Here is a 9,934-nt window from a genome sequence, read left to right as displayed (position 1 = left end):
CTGCATTCTCCATGTTTTTGTGTTGCCTGTTGTCCTGGCATGCCAGCTTGGTGGCTGCAGCTCCTAATGGGGCTGTGCCAAAGGGCACCTTCCTCTGACCCTGACGCTTAGTGTCACCGACCGATCACATACAGCTCCTGCAAAGTCCAGGAACGCGGTTGGCCAGATGGAGACACCCCAGGGGAGACACTCCAAGAGGTGTCTTTGGTCCGGTGCAGCGCGGCGGCTGTCTCAGCACAGGAGCGCCCCCTGCTGGCCCACCACAGCCTCCAGTTCTCTTTTTGCCCAGGGCCCCCGCACATCTGGAGTTTTTCCATGTCCAGATGATGTACCTCAGATGGTCGAGCATGCATTTTGCATACAAGTGGTCAAGGGATCAATGCCCCATTTCTCCAGCGCCGCCTGGTCCCTTTTCCACCGGCACGCCTGTGCTGCCGCTGTGGTTGAAATGGAGGCTGGGCCAAAGGGCACGTTCTCATGCGTTTGCTGGACAAGGGCAGAGCAGGGTGAAGGAAAGTTTTTGCTCTCAGCTAGGCTGTAGTTGGAAGCACAGCAAGGCTCTGACCAGCAGCACCTGCGGCAGGGGAATTAGCTCTGCCTCGGAGCTGCAGAGAAGGACACTCCCCAACCTATAGCTGTGCTGGGGTTCCTCCTTCCCAGGTGGAGTACCTTACATTTCTCTTTATTAAATCATACCCTATTTCTCTCTGCCCATTGAGCCAACCTGTCCAGGTCGGCCTGAATCTGCTCCCTGCCCTCCGGTGCACTAACTTTGCCCCATAACTTGGTATCTTCAGTGAACTTGGAGAGGGTGCTCTCCATGCCCTCGTCCAAATCACTGATGAAGATATTGAATAACACCGGTCCAAGGACCAAAACCTGCGGGACCCCACTGCCCCCCTGCCTCCAGGCCGAGAAGGATCCCTCCACCACCGCTCTCTGGTGCGGTCCCTGAGCCAGTTGGCCACCCACCTGACCGTGTAGGCGTCCACCCCACAGTCTGCTAGCTTCCCAGTGAGGATAGGGTGCGAAACTGTGTCGAAGGCCTTCCTAAAGTCCAGGAAGATGACATCAGCCTTGGCTCCCGCGTCCAGGCAGTGTGTGACCTGGTCATAGAAGGCTACAAGGTTTGTCAGGCAGGATCTACCTGTGACAAACCGGTGTTGGTTTCCCCTCAGCATCGTTTCCCCTGCCAGGCCTGCACAAATGTGCTCTTTGATTGTTTTCTCCAGCATTTTCCCAGGAATAGAGGTAAGACTGGCTGGTCTAAAGTTACCCGGCTCATCCTTTCTCCCTTTCTTGAACATGGGCGCCACCTTGGCCCTTCCCCAGTCCTCAGGGACCTGGCCGGAGCACCACGAGTGCTCGAACAGCCATGCCAGCAGCTCAGCTATGACACCGGCCAATTCTTTCAGCAGCTGTGGATGGAGGTCATCCTGGCCTGCTGACCTGTACCCATCCAGCTCTTCCAGGAGCCCCTCCACTATTTCAGAACTGACCGTAGGTGGACTGGTGCCCTGTGGACATCCGTCAGTGATCGAGGTGGGGGAATTGGCTTGGTCGGTACTTAGAAATACTGAAGCGAAGAACTCATTGAAGAGCTCTGCTTTTTTCCCCGCGTCAACCACCAGCTGTCCTGGTTTGTCCTGCAGGGGCCCCATGTTGCTCTGAGCTTTCCTTTTGCCCGCTATGTACCTGAAGAAAGACTTTTTATTGTCCTTGATTGTTGAAGCCAGCCTGAGCTCAAGCCCCGGGGCCTTGGCCTGTCTAACTGATTCCCTGCAATAGCGCACCAGGGAGATATATTCCTCCTTGGTGGCTGTTCCCTGCTTCCATCGCCTATACATCTCCTTCTTTGCCCCCAGACTCTCCCGGACTTTCCTGTTCAGCCAAGGGGGCTTTTTTGCCCCCTTACCTCCCTTCCTACGTAATGGGATAGACTCCTTTTGAGCCCCAAGGATCACTCCCTTGAGATACCTCCAGCCCTCCTGAACCCCCACATGCTCCATGTTCCTGAGTTGCATCCCCTCACTAACTAGCCTTCTGAGCTTGCTAAAGTTGGCCCTTCTGAAGTCCAACACCTTAGCCCCACTAGTGACTTTACCCACCTTTCCCTGGATAGTGAACTTGACCAAGTGATGGTCACTATGTCCCAGGCTACCATGAACTATCAGGTGCCCCACAAGATCATCTCAAAATGGGGGCTGTGCCAAAGGGCACCTTCCTCTGATCCTGGCATGAGGGCTGTGGCGTGCCTGGGTCAAAAGCAACCTGAAGGGGCAGGCAGAAAAGAGCCCTCGGCTCTGAATGGGCAGTTAGTGAAAGTAAGGCAGGATTTGAACCAACAAGCTCTCAACTCACAGTCAGATGCGTTATCCATTGCACCACTGGCCCAAACTTACGTGTACTCCCCCAGCTGCTGGTGAAGGGCGAGCCCACACCTGGCGGTCCAGCCTCCCTTCCCCGTTCCTGCATGTGCAGGGCTTCGTCATTCAGCAGGGGGCCCGGAGGAGCGACGGCTTCCCCCTATGCCTGGGGGCAGCAGTGGAGGCAGCAGCGGGGTGGGATGTGCGGCAGGGAGCGCCGTTGTGGGGCAATCCTGGAGTTAAGCCAAAAATCTCCTGGGTTCACTGCTGACAGGCCCGGACCTGGCAGGCATCTCGTTCCAGTTATTCAGGAGTCCGTCTTCTTCAGCTGTTGTGAGCGAGGGCAGAGATGACCGTGGCGGTGGGGACAGCAGGTGGGTGCCAGGGGAGCTGGGGCTGGCGGGGAGTGGGAATTGGGCGTTTTGGCCTGTGGCAATGGGAGTGGGGGCCGTGGGTCTGGGGAGCGTGCAGGCAGGTACAGATTAACAAACGGGCCCACAGGGCCCCTGCCATGAGGGGTCTACAGTGTCTGTGTGCGCCGGGTGGCACAGCGCCCGAACAGAGACTGGAGTCCGGGTGGTGGCAGCAGTTACCACAGGCTTGCGGGTGTACTCCAGGAACGTGGTTGGTCGGCTGCAGACACCCCAGGGGAGGCACTCCAAGCGGGGCTTTTGGTCCGGTGCAGCGCGGTGGGTGTCTCAGCACAGGAGTGCCCCGTACTGGGCCACAGCCTCCAGTTTTCTTTTTCTCAGGGCCCCCACACATCTGGAGCTGTCTTGTGTCTCGATCATGTACCTCTGATGGTTGAGCATGCAAGAGGTCAAGCGCTCAATGCCCAGTTTCTCCGGTGCCGCCTGGTCCCTTTTGCACTGGTAAGCCTGTGCTGTGGCTGTGGCTGTGGCTGCAATGGAGGCTGGGCCAAAGGGCATGTTCTCGGTGTTTTGCTGGACAAGGGCAGAGCAGGGGGTAGAAGGGGATGGGAGTGAGGTGCAGCCGGGTGAGAAAAGCAGTGGGAAGCAGGAGCTGCAAGAGAGCTCTTGGCTCACAAAAAAGGCAGTACAAGCCAGGTAGAGAGTCGAACCTGCAAACTCATCTTCCTTTGATTGCTTAGCTGGGGAGCGGAGGCCTGTAGGTTTGCTTTGTATGAAACTCTTTATGTCACTTGTTCGATTCCAGCTTGAAGGAAACTTTTTCTCTCAGCTAGTCTGTAGCTGGCAGCGCAGCAAGGCTGTGACCGTCCGGCCTGTGGCTTTCAGGCTGCAGCCCTCAGCACCTGTTGCAAAGCAGGGGAGGCAGGCATGCTGGCGGGACCCTCCTTGTGCAGGTTTGTGGCTTCCCTGCCCCCTTGCTGCCTTTGCTTGACCTTTCAGCGGGGGTCCAGAGCAGAGGTGGCTTCCCCCTATGCCTGGGGGCAGTCGTGGTAGAGGCAGTGGGGTGGGATGTGTTTCGGGGAGCTCCCTGGTGGGGGCATCCTGGTCCTGGGAGCCGCAGCCCCAGCTGCATGACACCCACTGGGTTGTGGGGCAGGGCTGAGGCCAGGTCCTCCTTCACCTCGGTGGTGCTCATGCCCCTTGGCTCGCCCTGCATGTGCCACGGAGGCTGGTCGGGCCCGCCCGCAGCCCCATGGCAGGTGCAGAGGGAACCTGCCCACACCTGGTGTGGGTCCTCTAGTCTTCTGTGTGCCCAGGGCACTAATAAAGCTTAATCCCTCCCTACAAGCAGGGGAATTAGCTCAGATGGTAGAGCGCTCGCTTAGCATGCGAGAGGTAGCGGGATCGATGCCCGCATTCTCCAGCTCGTGTTCCCTTTTGTCCAGACCGACCTGTGCTGTGGCTGAGACAGGGCTGGGTGAAAGGGAGGCTCCTGTGTGCCTGGCAGGGGGTTGGCTGCGTGGGGGATGTGGTTCCCCCAGGGACTCCACATGTGTGTAGCAGGCTTGCCTTTCGGAGCCTGGGTTGAGTCCCAGGCTAGAAATCTTGCTGTTGTGATTGGTGGAGCTCATCCTGGGGGCGGGGAGAGGAGTGCCCCCCAACGCTGGACCTGATTCAAGACTGCAACACTCCTGTCGGGAAGACTTCAGGGCAGAGCCGCAGAGCGAATAAAGGAGCTGCGTGCCCAGCGCGAGGGGAACACCTCTGGGAGAGAGAAGGGAGAAGAGCGGGGTGAGGGGGGCTGAGGAGAGCTGCTCAGCAGGGCGAAGCACAGCCCAGAAGCACCCCTGAAGACCCCCATCAGCAGGGAGCGGTGGACGGCTCCAGCGGGGTGCAGGTCCCGAACACCTTTCACACAGCGGAGGAGGCAGGAGCGTTGGGCGGACCGTCCTTGTGTGCATTTCTGGTGTCCCTGCCCCAGTCCTAACTTGGCTTGATCTTTCAATGGGGGGCCTGGAGCTGACGAGGCTTCCCTATGCCTGGGGCAGCAGTGACTGGAGGCAGCGGGGTGGGATGTGTGGCAGGGGGCTGTGGTGGGGCATCCTGGAGGGAAGCCAAAGATCTGAGTACGCTGCCGACAGGCGTCTCATTCCAGTTGTTCGGGAGCCCCTCTTCTTTGGCCGTCGTGCACGGGGACAGAGGAGACTGCGGCGGTGGGGCAGGAGTGGGTGTGAGGGGAGCTGGGGCTGGCAGGGAGTGGGGAAGAGTAGAGCTGGGCTGCAGCAATGGGAACGGGGCGGCAGCCTGCGGTGCATGCAGGGAGAAAGAGGTTAACACATGGACCCACGGGGCCCGGGCCCAGGGGTCCCTGCCCATCAGAGGCTCCATGAACTACATGAGTAGCAGGGCCCAGGCGGGCATCCTGGCCATGGGCATCCAGGGTGGGCAGTGTGCTCCTCCTCCCGTCCGGCCAGGCCAGGGCCTGCAGTGAGGTGTGGGCACCGGGCTCTCTGCAGGTGGCTGCAGCCTCCCGTGGCCGTCTGCTCCCAGGAGCCCCATGGGCAACCCCAGTGCTGCCCCCACTCCCTCTCCCACTCCCTCCCGTGTGTGGGCTGCTCCTGAGACAAGCGCCGCTGGGATTAGACAGGACCACAGGGGCAGGCGGGTAGCAGGGGTGGAGCTCATGCCCCCCACCAAAAGCCAGCCCCAGCCCTTGCCCCAACCCTGGCCCATCCCACGGTGCTGCGGGCCCACCCTGGACGCACCACGGAGGCTCAGGGGCCCAGCTACAGCCCCTGGCACACAGGGGGGATTTGTCCTTGTCGATGGGGAGAGGGAACCTGCTCTCACCTGGTGTGGGTCCCCTAGTCTTCTGTTTGCCCAGGGCTCTAATAAATCTTAGGTTTACTTGTAAACAGGGCAATTAGCTCAGGTGGTAGAGTGCTTGTTTAGCATGTGAGGGGTAGTGGGATTGATGCCCGCACTCTCCAGCTCATGTTCCTTTTCCAGACGAGGCTGGGTGAAAGGGTAGGTTCCTGTGTGCCTGGCAGGCACGAGGCAGCCCAGGCCTACAACCGATTGTAAAAGGTTGAGTCTAGAGAGGCAGACTGTGCTCGGGCTACTGATCCAGACGACAGGGCCAAGGCAGAGGACCAAAGAGCCCTGTTTCAGGGCACAGCGACCCCAGTGAAGCCCACTGCAGCTGAGAGAGCAGCCTAGTGCAGAGGGGGAGGGGAGTGCTCCCTGGGAGGCCCCCTAAAGTACCAGCCCCTTTGTATGGCTTGGGAAAAGCGAGCGGTAGTGGGATCAGTGCCTGCATTCCCCAGCGCTTTGCATCGCCTTTTGTCCTGGCATGCCCGCTCGGGGGCTGCAGCTCCAAATGGGGAATGGGCCAAAGGGCACTTTTCTCTTACGCTGGCATGAGACCTGTGGGGTGCCTGGGCCAAAAGTAACCTGAAGGGCAGGCAGAAGAGAGCCCTTGGCTTGAGAAAATCAGTCAGTACGAGCCAGGTAGGAGTCGAACCTACAGTCTTCTGATTCGTAGTCAGACGCGTTATCCATTGCACCACTGGCCCAAACTCACTTCTGCTCCCCCAACTGCTTGCGAAGGGCGAGCCCACACGTGGATGTCCAGCCTCCCTTCCCCATTCCTGCATTTGCAGGGCTTCATCTTTCTTCAGGAGGCCCGGAGGAGCGACAGCTTCCCCCTATGCCTGGGACAGCGGTGGCAGCGGTGGGGGAAGCAGCAGGGTGGCTGTGTGTGGAGCTGTGGCTTGTGGGCAGTGGGTTTGGGGAGCATGCAGGCAGGTGAAGATTAACACATGGGTCCAGGGCCCCCTGCCATTAGGGGCCGACAGAGTCTGTGTACGCCGGATGGCACAGAGTCCTAACAGGGACTGGAGTCCGGGTGGTGGCAGCGGTTACCCCAGGTTTGCAGGTGTTCAAGAGGAACGTGGTTGGTCGGCTGTAGGCCGGTGCCATGTGGCAGGTGCCTCAGCACAGGAGCGCCCCCTACTGGCCTACCACAGCCTCCAGTTTTCTTTTGCCCAGGGCCCCCACACATCTGGAGCTGTCTTGTGTCTCGAGGATCAACATGGAAAAGGTCAAGGGATCAATGCCCAGTTTCTCCAGTGCCACCTGGTCCCTTTTGCACCAGCATGCCTGCGCTGTGGCTGTGGCTGAAATTGAGGCTGGGCCAAAGGGCACATTGTCATGTGTTTTGCTGGACAAAGGCAGAGCAGGGTGAAGGAAACTTTTTGCTCTCAGCTAGTCTGTAGCTGGCAGCACAGCAAGGCTGTGACCGTCCAGCCGGTGGCTTTCAGACTGCAGCCCTCAGCACCTGTCACAAAGCGAGGAGGCAGGCATGCTGGCGGGACCCTCCTCGTGCAGGTTTGTGGCCTCCCTGCCCCCTTGCTGTCATCGTGTGATCTCTCAGCATGGGCCCCGGAGCAGAGGTGGCTTCCCCCTATGCCTGGGGGCAGTCGTAGTGGAGGCAGTGAGGTGGGATATGTTTCGGGGAGCTCCCTCCTGGGGGCATCCTGGTGCTGGGGGGCCGCAACTCCAGCAGCATGACACCTGCTGGGTGGAGGGGCCGGGCTGAGGCCAGGTCCACTTTCACCTCAGGAGTGCTCATGCCACCTGGCTCATGCCGAACCTTCCATGGAGGCTGGCCGGGCCCGCCCGCAGCCCCGTGGCAGGTGCAGAGGGAACCTGTCCACACCTGTTGTGGGTCCTCTAGTCTTCTGTTTGCCCAGGGCTCCCTGCCAGTCAGAGGCTCCCTGAACCACAAGAATAGCAGGGCCCAGGTGGGCATCCTGGCCATGGGCATCCAGGGTGGGCAGTGTGCTCCTCCTCCCCTCCAGCCAGGCCAGGGCCAGGGGTGAGGTGTGGGCGCCGGGCGCTCTGCAGGCGGCTGCGGCCTCCCGTGGCCGTCTGCTCCCAGGAGCCTCATGGCCAACCCCAGTGCTGCCCCCACTCCCTCTCCAACTCCCTCCCGTGTGTGGGCTGCTCCCGAGACCAGGGCTGGTGGGACTGGACAGGACCAGAGGGGCAGGCGGGCAGCAGGGGTGGAGCTCATGTCCCCCACCAAAAGCCGGCCTGAAACTCAACCCTGCCCCATGCCTGGCCCATCCCACGGTGCTGTGGGCCCACCCTGGACACACCACGGAGGCTCAGGGGGCCGAGCTACAGCTCCCTGGCACACAGGGGGAATTTGCACTTGCCCGCAGGGAGGGGGCCACCGATTTTCTGTTTGTGCAGGGTCATATCAAGCCTAGCCACAGCTTTCTGTGCCAGGGAATTAGCTGAGATGGTTGAGCGCTTCCTCGAGAGAGGTAGTGGCATCAGTGCCCACATTCTCCAGGGCTTTGCGTTGCCTTTTGTCCTGGCATGCCCGCTCGGGGGCTGCAGCTCCAAAAGGGGAAGGGGCCAAAGGGCACTTCTCTCTTACCCTGGCATGAGGGCTGTGCATGCCTGGGCCAAAAGCAACTTAAAGGGCAGGCACAAGAGAGCCCTGGGCTTGGGAAAAGAAGTCAGTACGAGCCAGGTAGGAGTTGAACCTACAATCTTCTGATTCGTAGTCAGACGCGTTATCCATTGCGCCACTGGCCCGTGCTCACATGTGCTCCCCCACCTGCTTGTGAAGAGCGAGCGCACACCTGGCAGCCAGCCTCCCTTCCCCATTCCTGCATTTGCAGGGCTTCATCTTTCTTCCGGAGGCCCGGAGGAGCGGCGGCTTCCCCCTATGCCTGGGGTAGCGGTGGCAGCGGCGGAGGCAGCAGCGGGGTGGCTGTGTGGAGCTGTGGCTTGTGGGCAGTGGGTTTGGGGAGCATGCAGGCAGGTGCAGATTAACACGTGGGTCCAGGGCCCCCTGCCATCAGAGGCCAACAGGGTCTGTGCGCTCCGGATGGCACGGAGTAGTAGCAGAGACTGGAGTCTGGGTGGTGGGAGTGGTTACCCCAGGTGTGCGGGTGTTCAAGAGGAACATGGTTGGTCAGCTGTAGGCCGGTGCCATGCGGCAGGTGCCTCCGCACAGGAGTGCCCCCTACTGGCCCACCGCAGCCTCCAATTGTCTTTTTGCCCAGGGCCCCCACACATCTGGAGCTGTCTTGTGTCTCGAGGATCAACATGGAAAAGGTCAAGGGATCAATGCCCAAATTCTCCAGTGCCGCCTGGTCCCTTTTGCACCGGCGTGCCTGCGCTGAGGCTGTGGCTGAAATGGAGGCTGGGCCAAAGGGCACGTTCTCATGTGTTTTGCTGGAGGAGGGCAGAGCAGGGCGAAGGAAACTTTTTGCTCTCAGCTAGTCTGTAGCTGGCAGCACAGCAAGGCTGTCACCGTCCGGCCGGTGGCTTTCAGGCTGCAGCCCTCAGCACCTGTCACAAAGCGGGGAGGCAGGCATGCTGGCGGGACCCTCCTCGTGCAGGTTTGTGGCCTCCCTGCCCCCTTGCTGCCATCGTGTGATCTCTCAGCGGGGGCTGGGAGCAGAGGTGACTTCCCCCTATGCCTGGGGGCAGTCGTGGCAGAGGCAGTGGGGTGCGATGTGTTTCGGGGAGCTCCATGGTGGGAGCATCCTGGTGCTGGGGGGCCGCAGCTCCAGCTGCATGACACCCGCCAGGTGCAGGGGTCAGGCTGAGGCCAGGTCACCTTCACCTCAGCAGTGCTCATGCCTCCTGGCTCGCCCCGAACCTGCCGCGGAGGCTGGCCGGGCCCGCCCACAGCCCCGTGGCAGGTGCAGAGGGAACCTGTCCACACCTGGTGTGGGTCCTCTAGTCTTCTGTTTGCTCAGGGCACTAAGAAAGGTAATCCCTGTCTACAAGCAGGGGAATTAGCTCAGATGGTAGAGCGCTTGCTTAGCATACGAGAGGTAGCGGGATTGATGCCCGCATTCTCCAGCTCGTGTTCCCTTTTGTCCAGACCGACCTGTGCTGTGGCTGAGACAGGGCTCGGTGAAAGGCAGGCTCCTGTGTGCCTGGCAGGGGCATTGGCTGCGTGGGGCATGTGGTTCCCCCAGGGGTAAAAAGCAGCAGGAAGCACGGGGCATGTGGGAGCTCTGGGTTTGGAGAAAGGGTGAAACGAGCCCTGAAGGACTCCACACGTGTGCAGCAGGCTTGCCTTTCAGAGCTGGGTTGAGTCCCAGGCTTGAAATCTTGCTGTTGTGATTGGTGGAGCTCATCCCCAATCAGGAGGCACCAAGAGGA

At 60.4% G+C, this 9,934-nt stretch overlaps 3 non-coding genes across 3 annotated transcripts; 1 reads left to right on the top strand and 2 right to left on the bottom strand.

Moving 5' to 3' along the window:
- The first annotated feature begins 4,087 nt into the window (after nucleotides 1-4,087).
- On the top strand, nucleotides 4,088-4,160 carry TRNAA-AGC (transfer RNA alanine (anticodon AGC)). Its single transcript has one exon. It is a non-coding gene; the product is annotated as a tRNA-Ala (tRNA).
- A 2,079-nt stretch (nucleotides 4,161-6,239) lies between these two features.
- On the bottom strand, nucleotides 6,240-6,312 carry TRNAR-ACG (transfer RNA arginine (anticodon ACG)). Its single transcript has one exon. It is a non-coding gene; the product is annotated as a tRNA-Arg (tRNA).
- A 1,962-nt stretch (nucleotides 6,313-8,274) lies between these two features.
- TRNAR-ACG (transfer RNA arginine (anticodon ACG)) lies at nucleotides 8,275-8,347 on the bottom strand. Its single transcript has one exon. It is a non-coding gene; the product is annotated as a tRNA-Arg (tRNA).
- Between the last annotated feature and the right edge of the window lie 1,587 nt (nucleotides 8,348-9,934).

This window comes from Alligator mississippiensis, chromosome 3, assembly GCF_030867095.1.
Source record: "Alligator mississippiensis isolate rAllMis1 chromosome 3, rAllMis1, whole genome shotgun sequence".
Taxonomy (NCBI): domain Eukaryota; kingdom Metazoa; phylum Chordata; order Crocodylia; family Alligatoridae; genus Alligator; species Alligator mississippiensis.
The sequence above is the reverse complement of the archived record's forward strand: the minus strand, read 5'-3'. Positions and strand labels throughout refer to the sequence as shown.